We start from the raw sequence: 25,838 nt of genomic DNA, 5'->3' as shown, positions 1-25,838 counted from the left end.
ACTCATTTCATACCTAAGACACATGCAGATTGAAAGTGAAGGGATGGAAAAGCATTCATCATGCAAATGGAAATGAACAGAAATCTGGTATAGCAATACTTATATTGGACAAAATAAAATAGACTTTAAGACAAAGAATGTAATAAGAGACAAAGAAGGACACTACATAAAGCAAACAATCCAACAAGAAGACATAGCAATTCTAAATATTGCACCCAACATGGAGCATCCAAATACATAAAGCAGCTATTAACAAACATAAAGGAAGTAATAAATATTAATACAATAATAGTAGGGGACTTTACAACCCACTTAAATCAATGCATAGATCATCCAAACAGAACATCAGCAAGAAAGCAATGGCTCTGAATGACACATTGGACCAAATGGATCTATCAGATATATTAGGAACATTATATCCTAAAACAGTAGAATATATATTCTTTTCAAGTGCACATGGAATATTCTCCAGAACAGATCACATGTTAGGCCACAAAATAAGTCTCAACAGATTCAATAAGACCAAAGTCGGGCAGCCCAGGTAGCTCAGTGGTTTAGCGCCACCTTCAGCCCAGGGTGTAATCCTGGAGTCCCAGGATCGAGTCCCGTGTCGGGCTCCCTGCATAGAGACTGCGTCTCCCTCTGCCTGTGTCTCTGCCCCTCTCTCTCTCTCTCTCTCTCTCTCTCTCTCTGTGTGTGTCTCTCATTAATAAATAAATAAATAAAATCTTAAAAAAAAAAGGACCAAAGTCATCTTTTCTGACCACAACACAATGAAACTAGAAATCAACCACAACAAAAAAATCTGAAAAGACCATAAACACATTGGGCTTAAATAACATGCTACTAAACAATGAATGAGGCCACCACGAAATCAAAGACAAAATTGAAAAACACATGGAGATAAAAGAAAATGAAAACACAATACTCCAAAATTTTGGGGACGTAGCAAAAGCTGTTCTAAGAGAGAAGTTTATAGTAATACAGGCATGCCTCAAAAAGCAAGAAAAAATCTCAAATAAACAACTTTAGAGCTAAAGGAGTGAGAAAAAGAACAAACAAAACCTCAAAACTGTAGAAGATCAGACATAATAAAGATTGGAGCAGAAATAAATGTAATAGGGACGCCTGGGTGGCTCAGTGGTTGAGGGTCTGCCTTTGGCTCAGGGCGTAATCCCAGAGTCCGGGATTGAGTCCCACATCGGGCTCCCTGCATGGAGCCTGCTTCTCCCTCTTCCTGTGTCTCTGCCTCTCTCTCTCTGTGTCTCTCAGGAATAAATTTTTTTTTTTAAAAGAGAAATAAATGAAATAGAAGCTAAAGAAAAACACAAAATGTCAATGAAACCAGAACCTGGTTCTTTGAAAAGATGAACCAAATTGATAAACCCTTTGCCAGATAAGAGAGAGAGAGAGAGAGAGAGAGAGAGAGAACTTAAACTCAGAAATGAAAAACACCTGACATCACAGAAATACAAAGGATTATAAAGAAATACATATGGTTGGCCAGCAAATTGGACAACCTAGAAGAAATGAATAAATCCTTAGAAACATATAGCCCCCTGAACACCGAATCAGGAAGAAATAGAATTTTGAAGAGAAAAATTACTAGCAATGAAATAGATCAATAGGAGTAATCAAAAACTCCTAACAAGCAAAAGTCAAGGACAAGTAGTTTCACAGGTGAATTCTATCAAACAATTAAAGAAAAGTTAATACCTATTCTTCTTAAACTATTCTAAATGATTGAAGAGGAAGAAAAACTTCCAAGTTCATTCTATGAGGCCCACATTACCCTGATATCAAAACAGGATAAAGACAATATACAAAGAGAGAGCTACAGGCCAATATCTCTGATGAACATAAATGCAAAAATCCTCAACAAAATATTAGCGAATCCAACAATACATTAGAAAAATCATTCACCAGCATCAACTGGGATTCATTGCTGGGATGCAAGTGTGGTTCAATATAGACAAATCAATGTGAAAGGATAAATAAAAACCATATGAACATTTCTAGAGATGCAGAAAAAGCATTTGACAAAATACAAACTCCATTCATGATAAAAACTGTCAAGGGGTTTAGAGGGAACATATTTCAACAAAATAAAGGCCATCCATGAACAAACCACAGCTAACACCATACTCAATGGTTAAAAACGGAGAGATTTCCCCTTAGATCAGGAATAAGACAAGGATGTCCACTCTCACCACTTCTATTCAACAGAATACCAGAAGTCCTAGCCACAGCAATCAGTCAAGAAAAGGAAATAAAATACATCCAAATTGGAAAGGAGAAATTCCATCAAATTGGAATGCAGATGACATGATACCCTATATAGAAAACCCTAAAGACTCCATCCAAAAACTGCTAGAACTGGGCAGCCCCGGTGGCCCAGCGGTTTTGCGCCGCCTTCAGCTCAGGGCGTGATCCTGGAGACCTGGGATCGAGGTCTGCATCGGGCTCCCTGCATGGAGCCTGCTTCTCCCTCTGCCTCTCTCTCTCTCTTTTTCTCTCTCTGTGTGTGTGTGTTTCTCATGAATAAATAAATAAAATCTTCTTTAAAAACCTGCCAGAAATGATAGATGAATTCAGTAAGGTCACAGGATACAAATCAGTATACAAAAATCCACTGCATTTCTATATACTAATACCGAAGTAGCAAAAAGAGAAATTAAGAAAACAAATCTTTACAATTGCACCCAAAATAATATCTAGAGGAATAAACTTAACCAACGAGGTGAAAGACCTGTATTCTGAAAACTATAAAACAGTGATGCAAGGAATTGAAGACAAAACAAACAAATGGACAGACATGCCATGCTCATGGATTGGGAGAATAAACATTGGTAAAATGTCCATTCTACCCAAAGCAATACACAGATTTCATGCAATCCTTATAAAATACTGACAGTATTTTTCACAGAACTAGTACAAATAATCCTAAAACATGTATGGAATCACAAAAATCTGCAAATAGTCAAAGCACTCTTGCAAAAGAAGTATAAAACTGGAGGCATCGGGGATCCCTGGGTGGCGCAGCGGTTTGGCGCCTGCCTTTGGCCCAGGGCGTGATCCTGGAGACCCGGGATTGAATCCCACATCGGGCTCCCGGTGCATGGAGCCTGCTTCTCCCTCTACCTGTGTCTCTGCCTCTCTCTCTCTCTCACTGTGTGCCTATCATAAATAAATAAAAATTAAAAAAAAAAAACTTAAAAAAAAAACTGGAGGCATCAAATTCCCAGGTTTCAAAATATACTACAAAGCTGTAGAAATCCAAACAATATGAAATTAGCACAAAAATAATGTGATCAGTGGAACAGAAGACAGAAACCAGAAATAAACCAATGGTCAACTGATCTTTGACAAAGGAGGCAAGAATGTGCAATGGGAAAGAGTCTCTTTAACAAATGGTGTTGGGAAAACTAGACAACTACATGCTAAAGAATGAAACTAGACCACTTTCTTACACCATACTCAAAAATAAACTCAAAATGTATTAAAGACCAACATGTGAGACATGAAGACCATTAAAATCTTAGAAGAGAGCACAGTCAGTAATTTCTCAGCTATAGCAACATCGTTCTAGATATGTCCTTTGAGGCAAGGGAAACAAAAGTAAAAATAAAACTATTGGGACAAATAAATTTATAAATTTATTTTAAATCAAAATTAAGGCAAAATTTAAATTTCTGCACAGAAGAGGAAACAACAAAACTAAAAGACAATCTACTGAATGGAAGAAGAGATTTACAAATGACATATTCAATAAAGGGTTAGTATCCAAAATATATAAAGAACGTATACAACTCAACACCCAAAAGCTAAATAATCCAACTAAAAAATAGGCAGAAGACATGAACAGACATTTCTCTAAAGAAGATATTCGGATGGCCAACAGACACATGAAATAATGCTCCATATCACTAATCATCAGGGAAATGCAGATCAAAACCACAAGGAGATATCCTGTCAGAATTGTTAAAATCAGAAACACAAGAAACATCATGCTGGCAAGCAAGTGGATAAAAAGGAACTCTCACACTGAACTCACACACTCAAAAAACTAAAAACAGAACTACCGTATGATACAATAATTCCACTACTGAGTATTTACCCAAAGAATACAAAAACATGAACGGAAAAGATATATGCTATGCATCCTATGTTTATGTGGCACTATTTACCATGGCCACGTTACGGAAGCCGCCCAAGGGCCCATTGATAGATGAATGGATAAAGAAGATGTTGCATATATACATACACCAGTTTCATACCTGTTTGAAATGTACAACTTCTATAGTTAGGAATCCATTTATTACAACTTTTTGATTCTAAATTTTGCCCTGCTTAGTTCTAGAGTATATAACGAATCATTTGATGTACATGTACGCAACTTGGTTGTGGTAGAAAAACTCTGATTCATAACTATGCAGACTTTAACTTTCCTGACTTTGGTAGGTACTCCTTAGACTTTTTTTAACCCGTGTTTGAGAAATTGAAGAATGGAAATTAATCCTTTCATTTCACTACAGGTAGGTTTACAATAGTTGAGTGAAGGTGGAGTTTTAAGTTTTTTTGGTGGGGGGTGGGAGGTGGGTGGTGGGTGGCAGTATGTAGGCTGGTAACTTAAAAGTAATGGGCTCTGATTGGGCAAGTCCCCATTTGACTTCCATTTGACTGACTGACTGAATTTATTTATTGTATATTTTTTTATTGGAGTTCAACTTGCCAACATATAGCCTAACACCCAGTGCTCATCCCATCAAGTGCCCCCCCCCAGTGCCCGTCACCCAGTCACCCCCACCCCCGCCCACCTCCCCTTCCACAACCCCTAGAGTTCACTTCCCAGAGTTAGGAGTCTCTCATGTTGTCTCCCTCTCTTGATATTTCCCACTTATTTTCCCTCCTTTCCTCTTGATTTCCTTTCACTATTTTTTATATTCCTCAAATGAATCAGACCATATAATGTTTGTCCTTCTCCAACTGACTTACTTCACCCAGCATAATCCCTCCATAATTCGTCCTTTCTAATGGCTGAGTAATATTCCACTGTATAGAGAGACCACATTTTCTCTACCCATCATCTTTCAATGGACACCGAGGCTCCTTCCACAGTTTGGCTATTGTGGACGTTGCTGCTATAAACATTGGGGTGCAAGTGTCCCGGCATTTCACTGCATCTGTATCTTTGGGGTAAATACCCAGTAGTGGGGAACCCTGGGTGGCTCAGCGGTTTGGCGCCTGCCTTTGGCCCAGGGCGCGATCCTGGAGTCCCGGGATCGAGTCCCACGTCAGGCTCCCGGCATGGAGCCTGCTTCTCCCTCTGCTTGTGTCTCTGCCTCTCTCTCTCTCTCTCTCTCATAAATAAATAAATAAATCTTTAAAATAAATGAATAAATAAATACTCAGTAGTGCAATTGCTGGGTCATAGGGCAGGTCTATTTTTAACTCTTTGAGGAACCTCCACAGTCTTCCAGAGTGGCTGCACCAGTTCACATTCCCACCAACAGAGCAGGAGGGTTCCCCTTTCTCCACATCCTCTCCAACATTTGTGGTTTCCTGTCTTGTTAATTTTCCCCATTCTCACTGGTGTGAGGTGGGATCTCATTGTGGTTTTGATTTGATGGCCAGGGATGCAGAGCATTTTTCTCATGTGCTTGTTGGCCATGTCTATGTCTTCCTCTGGGAGATTTCTGTTCACGCCTTTTGCCCATTTCATGATTGGATTGTTTGTTTCTTTGGTGTGGAGTTGAATAAGTTCTCTATAGATCTTGCATCCTAGCCCTTTATCTGATGTGTCATTTGCAAATATCTCCTCCCATTCTGTAGGTTGTCTTGTAGTTTTGTTGACTGTTTCCTTTGCTGTGGAGAAGCTTTTTATCCTGATTAAGTCCCAATAGTTCTTTTTTGCTTCTGTTTCCCTTGCCTTCATGGATGTATCCTGCAAGAAGTTGCTGTGGCCAAGTTCAAAAAGGGTGTTCCCTGTGTTCTCCTCTAGGATTTTGATGGATTCTTGTCTCACATTTTGATCTTTCAACCATTTTGAGTGTATCTCTGTGTCTGGTGTAAGAGAATGGTCCAGTTTCATTCTTCTGCACGTGGCTGTCCAATTTTCGCTGCACCATTTATTGAAGAGACTGTCTTTTTTTCCAGTGCATAGTCTTTCCTGCTTTGTCGAATATTAGTTGACCATAGAGTTGAGGGTCCAATTCTGGGTTCTCTATTGTGTTCCACTGATCTATGCGTCTGTGTTTGCGCCAGGACCACACTGTCTTGATGACCACAGCTTTGTAGTACAGCTTGAAATCCACCATTGTGATGCCCCCGGCTCTGGTTTTCTTTTTCAATATTCCCCTGGCTATTTGGGATCTTTTCTGATTCCACACAAATCTTAAGATGATTTGTTCCAACTCTCTGAAGAAAGTCCATGGTATTTTGATAGGGATTGCATTGAACGTGTACATTGCCCTGGGTAACATTGACACTTTCACAATATTAATTCTTCCAATCCATGAGCACGGAGTGTTTTTTCATCTCTTTGTGTCTTCCTCAATTTCTTTCAGAAGTGTTCTGTAGTTTTTAGGGTACAGATCCTTTACCTCTTTGGTTCGGTTTATTCCTAAGTATATTATGCTTTTGGGTGCAATTCTAAGTGGGACGGATTCTTTAATTTCTCTTTCTTCAGTCTCATTGTTAGTGTATAGAAACGCCACTGATTTCTGGGCATTGATTTTGTATCCTGTCACACTGCTGAATTGCTGTATGAGTTCTAGCAGTCTTGGGGTGGAGACATTTGGGTTTTCTATGTTCAGTATCATGTCATCTGCAAAGAGGGAGAGTTTGACTTCTTCGCCAATGTGAATGCCTTTTATTTCTTTCATTTGACCTAATTTAACTTGTAAAATTTAAACTAAGTTCATGAGCTCATTTTGAAAGCTTTTGCTAAAAGATTTTCAGCTGTTCCAAACAGGACTTACTAGCAGTATACACATAAAAAGATTACATCAGGTGGATCAGAGACATCTGATCACTTGCTTGCTTAATAAATTATAAAATCCTCCCTCCCTCCTTCCCATTCTTCCTTCAATCTCTACACCAAATGTGGGGCTCAAACTCATGGCTCCAAGATCAAGAGCTGCACACTCATCCAGGTGAGCCAGCCAGGCACTCCACTGGGGTTTCTATTTCTTGTTGAATTGTTCGGGTGAGTTATATTTTTCTAGGAATTTGTTCAACTTATTTAAGCTTTTAATGCACTGGCATAAAGTTGTTCAAAGTAGTCTCAACTTTTAAATTTCTCTTCAATCTGTAGTTAATTGTTTTTTATTCCTTATATTATTTGTGCCTTTTTCTTGATCAATCTTGCCAGAAGTTTTTCTATTTTACTAGTTTTTACGGATAACCAATTTTTGCTGTTGATACTCTACAATGTTTTCTAATTATCATAATTTCTCTTCTCCTCTCTGTAGATCAACTTGACTGCTGTTTTTCTAAGATTCTTATGTTAGACACTCAACTAGCCATAAAAACCTTATTCTTTAGAAATGTAAGCATTTAGATCTATATATTTTTATGAAAATTTTGTCTTAACTGCATCCAAGTTTTGACATGTATTTACATTATTATTCTACATTTAAAAATTTGTGATTTGTGACTCCTGAATTTGTTATGTCTCTAAATTTCTAAATATATCTAAATTATTTATCTCTTTCCTATTGATTTCTGTCTAAACAGAATTACATTCAGGGCCAATTGACTGCATAATACTCCTATTTAAGCATTGCTTCCTTTGGATAGGCTATACTTTCATTATTGTCAGTTTAAAATAATTTATAATTTTCCTTGTGATTTTGTGGGCATGGTATTGATTTCTAATTTTATTCCATTGTGGTCAGAGAACATACTTTGTCTGACTTCAGTAACTTTAAATTTACTGAGATTGTTTTATGGCCTAGCATAGAGCCTCTCTTAAACATACTATGTATGCAAGAGAATAATGTGTGCACATTCTGCAGTGTTGGTTGTAGTGATGCACAAATATCAATTTGATCAAAGCAGTAACGTACTGATGCTTTTAGTCGAGTTGTTTTATCAGCTGCTGAAGGAAGGGTGTTAAAATATCTATTAGAATGGGATTATCTTTCCCCTTTAATTCTGTTAACATTCGCTTCATGTATGTTTTTAAGTTACCAAACACATTTGTGATTGTTGTATCTTCCCATTTTATCAATATGCAATGTTACTCTTTATATCTTTTAATACAGTTACATAAACTCCTCTTCACTTGATATTCATATAGCTACTCTAGCTTTCAATGCTGTTTGAGTCTTTTCTGTTCATTTACTTTCAACTTATATATGTTGTCTTCATATTTTAATTGTATTTCGTGTTGACAGCATATAGTTTAATTTTTCCTTTTATCCCTCCTGACAATTACAATGCCTTGTAACTTGGAGGGTTTTGCACATTTCACTTAATATATATATTTGGTTTATGTCTATTGTTTTCTGTTGGTCCCTCTCTTTTATTCTCCTGTTCCTCTCCTTCCTTCTTTTGAAATATCTGTGTATACACACACACACACACACGTATTTTTCTCTCAGTTTTTAAAAAGTTTTTATTTAAATTCCAGTTAGTTAACACAGTGTAACATTAGTTTCAGGTGATTCAACACTTCCATACACCTGATGCTCTTCACAACAGGTGCACTCCTTAATCCTCATCACCTATTTCACCCATGCCCCACCCACCTCCCCTCTGGTCACCATCTCTTTGTTCTCTGTAGTTAAGAGTCTGTTTCTTGGTTACATATTGGCTTCTAAGCTATTTTGCTACTAGTTGCTCTAAGGGACTACAACATATAGTCTTAACTTCACAATCTACTCAGAGTTGATCTTATCACTTAGTGTAAAATGTAGAAATGTTGTAACCTTATAGGTTCATTTCCTGTCCTCTCTATCCTTTATACTATAGTTATTTTTTTTTTATACTATAGTTATTATATGTAGTACACCTACTATGTTTTAACCCTACAAAACAATGTTAAAATTTTTGGTTTAAACCACCATTAAATGGTTTTAAAAACTATTTAAAAAAACATATATTTTTAAATTTTGTTAAAGAAATAAAGAGGAAAAAATGTTCACTTCCAGTACTCTTCATTCTGTCCGAAAGGTGGGAATTTTCATTGGGTATCATTTCCCTTCAACCTAGAGAACTTCTTTAATACTTTTAGTAGTGCAAATCTGTGGTCAACAGATTTTCTCAGGCATCTATTTTTTAATACGTAAATATATTTATTTCATCTTTATTCTTAAAGATTTTGTTTTTTGCTAGGTACAGAATTCTGGATTGATGTTTTTTCTAAAGATGTTCAGGGTCTTCCAGCCTTTGTTGATATATTAGACTACTTGAATCATTATTTGCCTGTGCGCAATGTGGCTATTTTCAATATCTTCTCTTTATATTTGATATTCAGCACTTTGACTATGACTGACTGACCTAAGCATGGTTTTCTTTGTATTTATTCTTTCTGGAGTTTGCTAAGTTTGTTTCATCTGCCTATTTATGTCTTTCACCAAATCTGGAAAAGTTTTAGCCATTATTTTTTTTGAAATATGTTGATGCTTCATTCTCTCTTTTCCTTCTAGATATCCAATAACATGTATATCACACTGATACTGTTCAACAAGTCCTGGAGGTTCTGTTCCTTTTCCTTTTCTTCTTTATTGCTACCACTCTTCCCTGTGTTTCAGACTGGATAATTCCTATTAATACAGCTCAAGTTCAACAACTATTCCTTCTGCTACCTCCACTTTCTAAATATTGAATTATAGGAGATGGCATGGACAGTGGCAACATGGTGGCACAGTAGGCAGTGGTGCTGGCACAGCTGAGCACTGAGGGCGGCTCTGGGGCAGGGAGCAGGCTCTGGAACTCTGTAGATGATATTGGCTCCAAAACATGCCTTACCTGCACCTTGAACCATCACGCCACTGAGAGTGTCAGCTACCCGCTGGGTGAAGGGCGGGGGGAGCAAGTCGCTGAAGGGGGACACATTGCCTGAAGACAGAATATGAGATAGACTTGGATGACCACTCCAGTGAGTACTCATGCATCTTCCTCCCAGAACAGGCAGGCAAGACCAGCATTGAAATGAAGGGGCTTCCCAACATCAAGGCCATGAAGTCAGAGCATGCCACCGAGGGGAAGACAGTCACGTTGGGCTGTAAGTTGGACTCCTTGCCCCTGGTCAGCAACTGGGTGTGGTACAAGTAGAAAGCTCCAGGGACCAGGTAATCAGCAACAACTCCCAGAGCAAGTTCTTCATGATGTCCTTGGAGACCAAGAGAGAGCTGCACATCTCAAACCAGGACCTGGAGGAAGACCCTGGCAAGTATGTCTTCAATGGCACCAACTTGGGAGGGCACCACCAGCCAGACCATCATTTTGCTGCATGTGCAAAACCGCTCTGCCACCCTCTGGCCCTTCCTGGGTGTTGTGGCCAAGGCACTGGTGCTGATCACAGTTATTTTCATCTATGAGAAGTGGTGGAAGCCAGACAAGGTCCTGGATGATGATGACATGGGCTTGGCTCCTCTGAAGGGCAGCAGGCATATGAACACCAAAGGCCCAACAAAGGTCTCCAGCCTCTGGCTGGTGCAGCTTAGTGTCTGGTGTTTGCAGATTCTGTTATTTCCTCTTCAAGGAGACCGGCCCCACAAAAGCAGACCACACTGTGGGTCAGATTACGTTTCTTTCCTTTTTAAAACTCAACTAGAGTTTCTACATGTAGAATTGTTCTTTAGGGGTTTGTTTTTCCTTTTTAGACATTTTGTGAGCACCTTGATGGAGCCATGAGCTTCCATTGAGGCTCCTCCTGGCCTCTGACTGTCCCCTTACCACGCCTGTTCCTCCAGTCCTCCCACTGTCTCCTGCCTGTCCCCTCAACCTGCCCCCTCCACATCCCTTGGGCATTTAGCTGCCCAGCCCATTGCGGAGGGTGTGAAGGGCAGAATGGCCTTTTTCTGGGGCTCTCACTCTTAAAGCTGCTGGGCCTTGTTGGAGGGTCTGTGGAGGGTCAAGGGTTGTGCCCAGTGTGAGTAGGCACAGACTTCCTGCCTGTAGGAAGTCAGTTCTGGTGGGTTGCCTCGGGTCTGTGTCATGCGCTGGGACAGCCTGCACCACGTGGCTGCTGGCAGGCCTGTCTGCCCCTCACTGCTCCTGCTGTGCCCCTGCCCAATTGTAGGGGAGGTGTCCAGGGACAGAGGCTGCAGGAATTGCTGTGACAGCAACGGCAGAACCCTCTCCTCAGCTGTTCCCCTGAATCCTGACTTTCCCACCACTCACATGGTCACCAATAAAGAAAGGTTAACCAGTACAAAAAATTAATTGACCTACAAAATTATATTAGTTTCAAGTGTATAAGATAGTGATTTGATATTTATATATTATGAAATGATCACAATAGGTCTAGTTACTATTCATCATCACACAAAGGTATTAAATATTGTTGACTATATCCCCTGTGCTGTACATTATGTGCCTGTGACTTATTTACAAGTGGAAATTTGTCTCTCAGTCCCCTTAACCTATTTTGCCTCTCCTTCCACTCCCCTCCCCTCCCCTCTGATAGTCACCAGTTTGTTCTCTGTATCTATGAGTCTGTTTCTGTTTCGTTTTTCAATACTACATATAAGTGAAATCATACAGTATTGGTCTTTCTCAATCTGACTTACTTCACTTAGCATAGTACCCTAAGTCCATCCCTGTTGTCACAAATGGCAAAATTTCATTCTTTTTTATGGCTGAATAATATTCCGCTCTCTGTGTGTGTGTGTGTGTGTGTGTGTGTGTGTGTGTGTGTGTCTGACATGTTTATCCATTCATCTACTGAGGAACATTTAGGTTGCTTCTAGATCTCAGGTATGTAATAATGTTGCAATAAACATAGAGGCACATACATCTTTTCAAATTAGTGTTTTCATTTGCTTCAGAAAAATACCAGAAGTGGAATTATTGGTAATTCTATTTTTACTTTTTGAGGAATCTCCATACAGTTTTCCATACTGGCTATGGCAATGTACATTCCTACCAACAGTGCCTGAGAATTCCCATTTCCACATCCATGCTAACAGCTGTTATTTTTTTCTTTTTGACAATAGCCATTCCCCTGTCACCTCTATTCTCCTGTTAAACCCACTAGTGAATGGTTTATAAAATTTAGACTTACTTTGTAAATAATTTTACAATTCTCCCAGCTTTCCCTAATGTTAACATGCTATACAACTGTGGCACAATTACCAAAACTGGAAAATAAATACTGGTATACAACAATGAACTTATCTATAGACCTTATTAGAATTTTGCCAGTTTTCTCACTAATGTGCCTTTTTTTTGGGCTCCAGGATCCAATTCAGAATCCCACAAGAAGGTTAGTTATCACATCTCTTTAGTCTCCTATAATCTGAGTTTTTCAATTTTCACATTTTGGTCAGTTGTTTTGTAGACTATCCTCAATTTGGATCTGTCTGATGTTTTCTCATGATTAAGGGACGGTTATGTATTTTTTACAATAATACCTCAAAAGTCATGCTGTGAACTTCTAAGTAGATAATATCAGAAGGTTGAATGATGGTGATATGTTCTGTTTCTGGTTCTAGCTTTGATCACATGGTTAAGGAAATATCTACCAAGTTCTTTATTATAATGTTTCTATTTTCTTGTTTTTTATAATTAAAAGTTATTTTGTGGCTTTGAAAATACTGTTTCTCATCATACTTTTGTTCATTAATCTTTATATCCATTAATGATTCTCTCTTGCAGTAATTATTATGGTGGTGTTTATCTAATGGTGATTTTTCTACTTATCATTCCCTCTCATTTATTATTCAGTGAATTTTTTATTTCAATTACTGTACTTTCTAGGTTTTTTGTTTTTTTTTTTTAAAGCAGGCATTTGACTTTTTAGACTCAAACTGTAAAACTCTTATTTATGTACAGCAGCTGAAATCTCACTTCAGTTTTTTTGTCTTTAGCTGCATCTGTCCCACACATGTATGGTACTAGGATCATTCAGATATTTATAAGTAATTAGGGTATCTCACTTTCTGGCTCTCTTCTTTCTGAACTTCTTCCTCATATACTAGCCATTTTTTTTTTTTTTTTTTGGTCCTGAATTGTCCTCTAGTTCTTCGGGCCCTGAAAGACTGTGGATTTTCTATGGTAATACTAGTCATTGCATGTCATACCAGCTATGCCCTGCCCTCAGGCTAAAAAGGCATAAACTAGGAAACGCACACAATGCCATTCTCTTCTTCTAAGTTTCTATTCCAAGCAGAATGGTCTCTAGTACCTTTAGGAATTTGTTTTTTCATACTTTATCCAGGAGTTTATATTTGTTATTTCAAGAGGGTCAACTGACAGGAGCCTATTCAATCATACCCAAAGCAGAACAGGATCATCTGTATAACTGATTCTTTCACATTTATGAAGACTTGCTCTATAGCACAGTCAATTCTTGTAAATTTCCCATGTGTTCTTCCTATAAAGAATGTATATTTCTAATATTGCATATAAGGTTCTAGGTGTTAAACTGAATTTGTTAATAGTTTTATTCAAAATTTTTACATATTTAATAATTCTGTTTGCTTTACCTACCATTTGAAGGCAGTGTGATAAAATCTCTGCTATGATGCTGGATGTGTTAATTTCTTCACTCAAGCAATCAATTAATGATTTTAGGTTAGAGTCCTAGTGATGCTGATGATATTTATTTCATATAACTCCAGTGGAAGGGCAATTAAAGTTATAATCTGACCCCTTTTTTTTTTCTAAATCAATTCTGAATGTAACTTTGAGAGTAAAGTTCTACAACAATTAAAACATCACTTAAATGTTCTTGCCAAACTTAAATTAGCAGCATGTCAAGTAACAGAGTGGAAAGAATACTAGGCTGGGATTTTGGAAACCTGAATTTGAATCGCATTTCTCTAGTAATAGGCTGTGAAATTTTTGGTGAGTACTCCATCTCACACATCTTCCATCCTTTTCCTCTTTTGATGAAAGAATGCCCTCATTTATAAAACAAGATGACTGAACTAGACCAGATACTAGGAAGGCCTTGTCTCTGGTTCTGATATTCTCTGCATCAATAAGATATATGGCCTATTAGACACAAATAGACTTGACATTATTGATGAAAAAAGGGCAAGTTGTCCTCGACAGCCGGAGTTAGGTGCCACGTAGTAAAAGGAGGTAACAAGATGCAATTGGCATCAGGGAGAGTACTGTTACCTGTGGAGGGCTGAAGGATTTCTAATCCCCTATAATTAACTATGGAGTCCATGTTCTGGCTCCTTAGTACAAAGAAAACAATGTGGTTAATGGCCAGTTCCAGGCCTTTGCTGCTATAATGAAAATCAAACAGGCACCTGCATGGCTTTGCACATGACTCAGTAAAAAACAATCCCCTTGCTGTATGACTGCACTTGTATTTTCTTTGTTTATATACAGAGCTTTCTTGTCACCTTCTGAAGTGCCTCTTTGAACCAATAGTATCATATCAATTATTTAAGGTTTGTACATCACTTTTCAATTAACAAACTCGTGGCTAAGAAAATATATACATACAATATATCAGCATATTCTTTAAATATTCCATGAAGAACAGGTTACTATGAATTAAAAATAAGGATGCTAATAAAATATTTAATGCTTTGTAAAAATGCAATGAAACATCAAGAAATTATGTCTTTTAATTAAATGTCTTTCCAGTGAATCCTACACAGGTGTCAATATTAAACATGTACAGAATTAACTCACAAAAATGTTGCTTTGTCTCATTTGTCAACTCAATAAAGTGGGGATGCATCTATTCAGGTTACAGGAAGGGAAACTCTGGCTGAGGCTCAGGAGACTAGGATCCAGGTCCTGGTTCCATTACTAGGTACTTGTGTGATCTCTGCCACATTTCAGTTTGCTCATCTCTAATGTGGACTGTTTACAACTTCCAATAGGAGAAGTCTATTAAGCTATTTTCCCAGCATTCAGTAGTACTTTAACTGGTCTTTTTTATGATAAAAACATGTAACATAAATTTACCATCTAACAATTTTTAAGTATACATTGCAATCTAATTAACTATAAGCACAATGTTGTAAAACAGATGTTCAGAACTTTTTCATTTCACATGACTGCAACTCAACACTCACTAAATAGTAACTTCCCATTTCCCTTCATCCCAGCTCCTGGCAACCACCATTCTACTTTCTTTTTTATGAGTTTGACTACCTCAGATATCTCAAATAAGTGAGATCACGTAGTATTTGACCTTGTGTGACTTGTTTATTTTGCTTATTAGCACACTGCCCTCAGGTTCATCCATGTTGTAGCATAAGGCAGGACCATCTTTTTTATGGCTGAATAGTATTCCTCGAATATATACACATTTGCTTTATCCACTCATCTGTCAATGGACATTTAAGTTATTTCCATCCCTTGACTGTTATGAATAATGCTACAGTGAACATGAGAATGCAAAGGCAGGCCCATTTAATTTTATTGTGCTTTGCAGATACTGCATTTTTTACAAACTGAAGGTTTATGGCAATCCTGGATTGAGCAAGTCTATTGGGGCTATTTTTCCAACAGCATTTGGTCACTTCATGTTTCTGTGTCACATCTGGAAGTTCTCGAAATACTTCAAACTTTTTATTATCATATCTGTTATGGTGATTTGTGATTGGTGATCTTTGATGTTATCATTGTAGCTGTTTTGGGGCACCATGAATTGCACTTGTATGAGATGATGAACTTGATAAATGTATGTGTTCTGACTGCTTCACCCACCTGCCATTCCCCCAACTCTCTCTCTCCTTGGGTCTCCCTATTTCTTGAGGCACAATATTGAAGTTAGGCCAATTAATAACCTTACCCTGGCCTCTAAGTGCTCAAGTGACAAGAAGATTTGCATGTCTCTCACTTTAAATCAAAAGCTAGAAAGGACTGGACTCAGGGGGGAAGGCATGTCAAAAGCTAAGATAGGCCGAAAAGCTAAGCCTCCTGCACCAAACAGTTAGCCAAGTTGTACACACACAGGAAAAGTTCTTGGAGGAAATTTTTTTTCTTGAAGGAAATTAAAAGTGCCACTCCAGTGAACACACTAATGATAAGAAAGTGAAACAGCCTTATGGCTGATATAGAGAAAGTTTCAGTTGTCTAGATTAAAAAAAAAAAATCAAACCAGCCTCAATATTTCTTTAAGCCAAAACCTGATTCAGACCAAGGTCCTAACTCCCTTCAATTCTATGAGAGCTGAGAAGTGAGAAAGGTATAGAAGAAAAGTTAGCAGAGGTTGAATAAGGAGATTTAAGGAGAAAAGCCATCACTACCTAAAAGTGTAGAGTGAAGCAGCAAGTATTGATATAGAAGCTACAGCAAGTTATTCAGAAAATCTAGTTAAAATAATAAATAAAGGTGGCTACATGAAACAACAGGTTTTCTCAATGTAAATGAAACTGCTTTATATTGGAAGAAGATGCCATCTAGGACTTTTCATAGCTAGAGAGGAGAATCCATGAATGGTTTCAAAGCTTCAAAGGGCAGCAGACTCTCTTGTTAGGAGCTCATGCAGCTGGTTACCGTAAGTTGAATCCAATGCTTATTCACCATTCTGAAAATCCTAGGGCTCTTAAGAATTATGCTAAATCTACTGTACCTCTGCTCTATAAATGGAACAACAAAGCCTAGATGACAGCACATTTATTTCTGAACCTGGTTTACTGAATATTTTAAGTCTATTGTGAATACCTGCTCGCTTAGAAAAAAAGATTTCTTTTTTTTAAATTTTATTTTTTCATGAGAGACACACAGAGAGGCAGAGACACAGTTAGAGGGAAAAGCAGGCTCCATGCAGAGTGCCTGATGTGGGACTTGATCTAGGACCCTGGGATCACGACCTGAGTGGAAGGCAGATGCTCAACCATTGAGCTACCCAGGTGCTCCTAGAAAAAAAGATTTCTTTCAAAATATGATTGCTTACTGACAATGCATTTGGTCACCCAAGAGTTCTGATGGAGATGTACAATGAAATAAATGTTGTTTTCATGCCTACTAACAAAATACCCATCTCACTGATCAAGGAGTCACTGTGAATTTCAAGTCCTATTACTCAAGAAATACATTTCTAAGACTGTAGTTGCCACAGGTGGTGATTCTTCTGATGGATCTGGACAAAGTAAATTGAAAACCTTCTGGAAAGGATTCACCATTCTAGATGTCATTAAGAATATTTGTGATTCATGGGAAGAAGTGAAAATATCAACATTAGCAGGAATCTGGAAGAAGTTAAGTTCCAATCTTCATGAGACTTTGAGGGGTTCCAGATGAGGAAGTAACTACAGCTGTGATGGAAACAGCAAGAGAATTAGAAGTGGAGCCTGATGCTGGGACTGAAATGCTGCAATCTCATGACAAAACTTTAATGGATGAGTTGTCAGTTCTTAAAGATGAGCAAAGAAAGTGGTTTCTTGAGATGGACTCTGATGAAGATGCTATAAAGATTGTTGAAATGACAAAAAAAAGGATTAAGAATATTATGTAAAGTTAATTGATAAAGCAGTGGCAAGATTTGAGAGGGTGGACTCCAATACTCACAGAAGTTCCACTGTGGGTAAAATGCTATCAAATTGTATCACATGTAACAGAAAAATCATTTGTGAAAGGAAGAGTCAATAAACGTGGCAAGCTTCATTGTTGTCTTATTTTAAGAAATTGTCAAATAAACTTTATCAGGGAAGTGAAAGAGCTCTACTCTGGAAAGTATGAAACATGATGAAAGAAACTGAAGATGACACAAATGGAAAGGTGTTCATGGATTGGGAGAATAAATACTGTTAAGATGTCCATGTTACTCAAAGCACTCTACAGACATCATGTAATTCCTATCAAAATACCAACAGCATTTTCCACAGAACTAGAACAAATAATCCTAAAATATGTATGGAATCACAAAAATCCACAACTAGCCAAAGAAATCTTTAAAAAGAACAAAACTGGAGGTAGCACAATCCCAGATTTCAAGATATACTATCACACTATAGTAATCAGAACAGTATGGAATTGGCACAAAAATAGATACACAGATCAATGGAATGGAATTGAGAGCCCAGAAATAAACCTACAACTAAATGGTCAATTCAATTTCAACAGAAGAAGCAAGAATATGCAATGGGAAAAAGAAAGACTCTCCAACAAATGGTGTTGGGAAAACTGGACAGCTACATGCAAAAGAATAAAACTGGATGACTTTCTTCTACCATACTAAAAAATAAACTCAAAGTGGATTAAAGACCTAAATATGAGACCTGAAACCATAAAAATCCTAGAGGATGACACAGGCAGTAACCTATGTGACATCAGCCAGAGCAACGTTTTTCTAGATATGTTCCTGAGACAAAAGAAGCAAAAAATTTAAAAGTTTCTGCACAGAAAAGGAAACACTCAACAAAACTGAATGGGAGAAGATATTTGCAAAAGAAATATCTGACAAAGGGTTGGTATGCGAAATATATAAAGAAATTATACAACTTAACACTCCAAAAACAAATAATCCAATTAAAAAATGAGAAGACAACAGACATTTCTCCAAAGAAGACATCCAGATGGCCAACAGTTACACATGAAAAGATTCTCCACATCACTAATCATCAGGGAAATGCAAATCAAAACCACAATGAGATATTACCTTACACCTGTCAGAATACTAAAATAAAAAACAAGAAACAATAAGCATTGGTGAGGATTAGATAAAAAGGAAGCCTACTGCATTGTCGGTGGGAATGCTAACTGGTGCAGCCACTGTGGAAAACAGTACAAAGGTTCCTTAAAAAATTAAGAAAAGAATTATCTTATTATCCTCTGCTGGGTATTCACCCAAAGAATATGAAAACACTAATAAAAAGAGATACATGCACCCCTATGTTTACTGCAGCAGTATTTCCACAGTAACCAAACTGTGGAAGCGGTCCGAGTGTTCAATGACGGACAGATGAATGAATAAAGATGTGGTATATATTATTCTTAGATTTGTTGACTTGTTTGTGAACTAACATGTAATCTACACTGGTGAACATTCCATGTGTGCTTGAGAAAAATGTGTATTTTGCTGCTGTTGAGTGGAATAGTTTTTACATACGTGTAAGGTCCATTTGGTCTGCAGTGATGTTTAAGGGCATCTGTTTCCCTAATTAGTTTTCTTTCTGGATGTTTTTCCATTATTCAAATTTGGGTATTGAAATCCCCTACTTTTATTGTGTTGCTGTCTTCTTCTCTCTTCAAATCTTTCAATGTTTGCTTTTAGTACCTGGGTGTCCTGATGGGTGTCTATGTACTTGCAAATTGTTTTACCTTCCTGGAAAACTGAAAATTGTCCTTTGTCTCTTCTAAGAGTTTTTCACTTTAAGACTATTTAGTCTTATAGAAGCATAGCCACTCTGCTCTCTTTTGGTTATCATTTGCATGGAATATCTTTTTCAATTCTTTCACCTTCATCTTACATGGCCCTTAAACCTAAAGTGAGTCTCTTGAGTCTATTTGAGTAGACAGTGTATATAGTTGGATCTTGATCCATTCAGCCTCTGTATGTCTTTTTATTGGGGAGTTTAACCCACTTACATTTATAGTAATTATTGGTAGAGAAGGGCTTACTATTTCCATTTTGTTAATTATTTTCTGTCTTGTAGTTCCTGGTCCCTCATTCTATTCCTGATGTCTTCATTTGTGCTGATTGTTTTGTAGTAACATGCTTTGATTCCATTCTCATTTTCTTCTGTGTATCTTCTATAGATATTTTCTTTATGGTTATCAGTAGGCTTACATATAACATAGTTATAATAATCCATTTTAAGCTAATAACTTCAAATGCAAACAAATATACTATCCTTTTACCTCTCCTCCTAACATTCTGTTCACCAAATACACTTTTTTAATGCATGGAGCCCAATGCATGGCTTGAACTCACAACCCTGAGATCAAGATCCGACTTGAGATCAAGAGCTGGATGCTTAACTGGCTGAGCTACCTAGGGGCCCCACAAAACACATATTTTTATATTAGATACTCATGAATATATTTTTACAGTTACAGTTATTTCTACATTTTTATATAGAAATATACACGTTTTACTAGAAAATTTCTATACTATAATTCTATGTCAGAATTAAAATGATTTACAGCTTTGTTACAGTATGACAACATACTGTATTAGTCTATATATTTGCCAGCAAGCTTTACACAGCTGACCTTTGAATAACATGATGAATAGGGATGCCAACCCTATGTACAGTTGAAAATCCAAATACAACTTTTGATTCCCCCAAAACGTAACCACTAAGAGCCTTCTGTTGAGTGGAAGGCTTACCGATAACATAAACAGTTGATTAACACATATTTTGTATGTCATATGTATTATATACTATATTCCTACAATGAAGTAAGCTAGAGAGAAGAATATGTTATTAAGAAAATTTTAAGGGAAAGAAAATACATTTACAGTACCATATGTTTATTTAAAAAATCCACATATAAATGTACCCATGCAGTTCAAACCCGTGTTGTTCAAGGATCAATTGTACTTTAATATGCTTTTGTAATGCTGTTTAGCATCTTTTTGTTTCTACCTGAAGGACTCATTTTAGAATTTCTTCTTTTTAAAAACTTTTTTTAAAAGATTTATTTTATTCATGAGAGACACAGAGAGAGAGGCAGAGACACAGGTAGAGGGAGGAGAAGCAGGCTCCATGCAGGGAGCCCGACATGGGACCTGATCCCAGGACTCCAGGATCACACCCTGGGCTGAAGGCAGGTGTTAAACCGCTGAGCCACCCAGGTGTCCCAAGATTTTGTTTTTTAAGTAACCTCCACACCCAATGTGGGGCTCAAACTCAAGGCAAGGATCAAGAGTTGCCATGCTCTATGGATTGAGCCAGCCAGGTACTCCTCACTTCAGAATTTCTTGAAAGGCAGGTCTAGTGGTGATGCATTCCCTTAGGTTTTGTTTATCTGGTTAAGTTTTTACTTCTTCATTCTTGAAGGATAATCTTATTGGATGTAGTTTTCTTGGTTGGTGTATTTTTCTTTTAGCATTTTGAGTATATCTTTCTATTTCTTTTGGCCTGTAGGGTTTCTGGTGAGAAATCATTAATTTTATGAGGGTTCCCTTGTATATGACGAGTCACTTTCCTCTTGCTGCTTTCAAAATTCTTTGTCTCTGACTTTTGAAAAAGTTGATTATAATGTTTCTGTGTGGATTTCTTTGTGTTCATTATAGTTGGGAGTCTGTGGGACTTTTTGAATCTGGATATCCATCTCCTTCCCCAGACTGGGAAATTTTTAGCTATTATTTCTTTAAATAAACTTTCCTCCCCATTCTACTTTTTTCTTTTGGGAGTACCCATGTATATTGGTCTAACTGATGGTACTGCATACATCCTTTAGGCTTTTTTCATTCCTTTTCCTTTTTGTTCCTTTGACTGCATAATTTCAGATGACTTGTCTTTGAGTTCACACATTCTTTCTTCTATTCGATCAAGCTTGCTCTTGAACTCCCCTACCTAACTTTTCAGTTCAATTATTGTATTCTTCAGCTCTAAAACTTGTTTTTAAAAAATATTTTCTCTTTATTTTCATTTTGTTCATGCATCATTTTCTTGAGCTCATTGAACATCTTTATAATTAGTTTGAATTCTTTGCAGTTAATTCATATACTTGTTTCTTTAAGATTGGTTTCCAGAGCTTTATCTTGTTCCTTTATACGGGCCATGTTTCCCTGTTTCTTTGTGAGTCTTATACCTTTGTGTTAGGATCTGCACATTTGAAGAAAAAAAAAAGTACCTCTTCTAGACTTTACATTCTGGCTTTGTAAGAAGGAAGACACCAATATCTTGGCTAGGAAATTGGAGGCTTCTGAAACCTTTCTGTGGGTGATGTGTACCTTTCTCTAGATCTGTGTGTACAATCTCTCAATTAGAGAGTTTTTTTTTTTTTTTTTTTTTTTTAGTTTCTTTTTCAGGACATCATAATCTCTTGCTCCCTCTGGTGTCTGTCTGCAACACTGTAAGTTCTCTGGTTCTACAGCAGCAAGCTGCCCTGCTCTCTTTGTTATCAGGGGCTACTAGGCACCCAAGTATGCCCGTTCCCTGTGAGAGCTCTGAGTAAGGTGAAACAGGTACCCCCCTTGGGCAGCCCTCCAAAAATCCAGGAGGCCAGACTCATGCTACTCCTCTCTTCTTCCTAAAGAAGAACCCATGAACTGGGGTATTGTCTGGCAGGACTGAGCTATGCTGGCTTGGGGAAGGGGGTGAACACAACTAAAATGAAACAGTTCTTCTTACTCATTTCAATGTGGCTATTCTTGGCTTTGAGATCGCCTAGGGTACTTTAACATCTTAACTGTCTTCCGGAACTCTCAAAATGGTATTTTGGTATATATACTGTTAAGGTGGTATCTCTGTGGGGTAATGAGGGCTGGGACTTCCTGTTCTGCCATTTTGCTCTTTTCACTGGTCTTTTTATTTCCTTCCAATGTGCATATCTGTTCTTTTCAAGGAGGCATTTTAAAGCTTGAGACCCACTGTTCCATTCACTGGAAAGAGTTAGGCTCAGAAAAGATGCTTAACCATGCTTCTAGAATGACAGAAGTAATCTGTTTTAACATATTTAGAAACTTTCATGCTTCTTGGAAGATAATACATCTATGTGAGACTTCATTCTGGATCATGCCTGTCTAAATGTATTGTTCTTACAAGGCTCCAAATAAATTCCCCAAGAGCTCATCCCAAAAATCCTACTTTGAATCTCTACTACAAATTATACTTTATAGTGTCACCTGTGTTAATTTATCTTTTGTAAAAATCATAACTCAGAATTATAGAATTTCTACCCTTCCTCAAGGCATACTAAAATCTTCCCAAAACCTCTCTAATGCTCCCAGTTAGAATTCATTCATTAAATATTTAAGGAGAACCTCTTATGTGCCAGTTTCTCTTCTTGGGTGCTTAGGCTCTGTAGCTCTCAGTACACGACAGAATTTCTCATAGCTTTTCTCTAGTATTTGTGTGTGCAAGTTCTTCCTTAACTGGGCTTCAAGAGTGAAGGAACTGTGTCCAATTACCTCTGTGATCCTGCGTTGCACATGTAGAGTGCTAAAACAAAGTCTACGCAGCTAGACCAAAAAAAAAAAAAAAAAAAATCTACACAATTTCAGTTTGCTAAAGAACCAAAAAGGTTTAAGTGCCTCATTATTAGGTGTCTTACAAATCCCATCAGATCTCAATTCATTAGCTTCTTTTATGCTTCCTTCTTATCCTTCTGGAAAATGTGTTAATGACCAACTTCTATCATTGCTTATAGGGTATGCAAATTAGTGGCCCATATTTTGGTTACATGGATATCAAACCAGTTATCAAAAAAAAAAAAAAAAGAAAAGAAAAGGATTCAAGTGATTTCAAGAGACATAAAAATCACCATCCTTAGCCATCTCTACCCTCTGTCTCCCCAAATTAGGAAACAATTCTCTTTCTCAAGTGTCACAAACTCAGTCACAGCAGTATTAGAATTGACAGCTACAGAATAAGAAGTCTAAAGGAACTCTATAAACCAGGAAGTGCATGTATAAGGAAAGGAGGAATAAAGTGTACTTGGCAAACAAAAGTCCTAGGATTATGGTTCAGAACGGAGCAAAAATAAACACAGAATGTGCTAAAATTCTGAGTGTCAAGAAACCACGAGGTCACAAGCAAGAGAATATTACTTAAAGGAAACTCAGGCTTTCAAAGGAGAGGGAGAGGATCAAGCTACTTACAAGCTCCTGGAGCATGGTAGGCACTTAGTAAATGACAGCTACTATGAAGAGCTAAGGCCTAGCTCAAATCCCCTCCTTTGTGATGTCCCAGGCTATAAAACGCCTTCCTCTGTGCTCCCACTGTAGTCTGTTACAGGCTGCCATCACACTGTTTACTACATGCAATCTGCATATCTGTTCCCACTCCTAAAACGGGATTTCCCAGATGGTGGGGATTATATCCCATGCTTCTCTGGAAGTGGACATAGTAAGCACTTAATTATTAAGTGAGAGAATAATTAGGTACCTCATGTGATATCTCTTAATAAGAATAGGTTTTGAATAGAAAAGACTGAAGAACTAGGACAGAAGATCCTGTCTGTAAATCTTCTTACTCATCCCTTCACATTTCAAAGGCCATCTTTTTTGTTACCTGTCCTGTTCAAAGTGTATTAATATTTCTTCTTCCATTACCAATATAGAATAAATTTCACAGAATAAACTCATCCAGATGATGCATGGAACATGTTTTTTTTTTAATTTTTTTTTTTAATTTATTTATGATAGTCACAGAGAGAGAGAGAGGTAGAGACACAGGCAGAGGGAGAAGCAGGCTCCATGCACCGGGAGCCCGACGTGGGACTCGATCCCGGGTCTCCAGGATCGCGCCCCGGGCCAAAGGCAGGCGCCAAACCGCTGCGCCACCCAGGGATCCCCGGAACATGTTTTTTTTAAAAAAAATTTCACTTCTTATTTTAAAATAATTTTAAAGTAAGAGATATGTTTCAAAAATAGTGTTCTTTTTGCCCAGCACCCCCTACTGTTAACAAATTACAAAATCATACTATAATTATTGAAAGCAGGAAATTAACATTGAGTTGGTAAAATTAACTATTTTATAGACTTTATTTGAATTTCCCAGTTTTCTCACTAATGTCCGTTTTCCTGGTATAGGATCCCACATTTCATTTATTTGTCAGAATGTCCTCCAACCTTGACACTTCTCCACTCTTCCTTTGTCTTTCACAACACTGACACTTTTGAAAAGTAGCAGTTACTGTGTAGAATGTCTCTCAATTTGGGTTTGAGAGACCCAGGCTTGACTCTTAGCTCTGTGACTTTCTATTTATGTAGTCTTGGGCAAGCCACTATCTCTGGGACTCAAGTTTCCTTGTTGGTAAAATCCTGACTTTATGTTTAAAAAATTGAATGAGGCAATATATATTAAAATGTCTGGAATATGTGACCATACAACAAAGGCTAAGGCTTTTGTCCTTGTTCCTGCCCTTCAGCTGTTTTGAGTAGAATTGTGTGTTAAAATGTCTTACCCATATCTTAATGCTTTCTTTTATGGATAAAACAAAAAAATTATTTGGCCCTAAAGTGCTGACTCAGTGTCATCATGGGAAATAGCCACTGCTGTACTGTGTCAACAGTTCCAGGTCTGTGTCTCTGTTCTCTCTCACTGTCGACCCCTCCCAACATCAGTATGCCCGCCTGGAAGGGCCTCCTCTTTCCCTGATTCTCAGCTTGAGACATGGGGGGATCCATTTTTCTGTCATATATTCATCAATGATGTACTAAATCTACCAAGTACCAGGAACTGTGTTACGATCCTGGAGAGGGTGATCATTTACCTCCTATCCTTGTTGATTTTATGGCTAATGGGGAAATGGTCAGGGAAATGGTCAATTCAATGTGATCAATTCTATGAAAGAGGTAAGGCCTAGGAGCACATAAAAAATTCCTAACCTGGACTTGAGGAGAGTCAGGTTGGGGAAGGTTTCATGACAAAGGTGCCATGTTTCAGGTACGGTCTGTAGAATGTACAGAAATTAGCCGGATGGAGGAGGAAAGACAGCAAAAGGCACGTAGTTTAGAAAGAGGCGTTAGAACTGTGTGTGGAGTAAAAGTAAATCGGTTCTGAAAAATAAATCTCCTCTGTTGTAAACTTGCAGCTTGAGAGAGATTTTGTGCCAATACCTCAGGGGCTCAG

At 37.7% G+C, this 25,838-nt stretch overlaps 1 protein-coding gene and 1 long non-coding RNA gene across 10 annotated transcripts in view; one reads left to right on the top strand and one right to left on the bottom strand.

Moving 5' to 3' along the window:
- Positions 1 to 25,838, bottom strand: part of SCAPER (S-phase cyclin A associated protein in the ER) — a 432,460-nt gene that overhangs the window by 103,884 nt on the left and 302,738 nt on the right. The window lies entirely within an intron of this gene.
- LOC119866949 overlaps positions 1 to 25,838 on the top strand; it is a 93,775-nt gene that overhangs the window by 50,795 nt on the left and 17,142 nt on the right. The gene's annotated exons all lie outside the window — the stretch shown is intronic.

Source organism: Canis lupus, chromosome 30 (genome assembly GCF_011100685.1).
Source record: "Canis lupus familiaris isolate Mischka breed German Shepherd chromosome 30, alternate assembly UU_Cfam_GSD_1.0, whole genome shotgun sequence".
In the NCBI taxonomy this organism is placed as follows: domain Eukaryota; kingdom Metazoa; phylum Chordata; class Mammalia; order Carnivora; family Canidae; genus Canis; species Canis lupus.
This window is presented reverse-complemented; position numbering and strand designations above follow the sequence as displayed.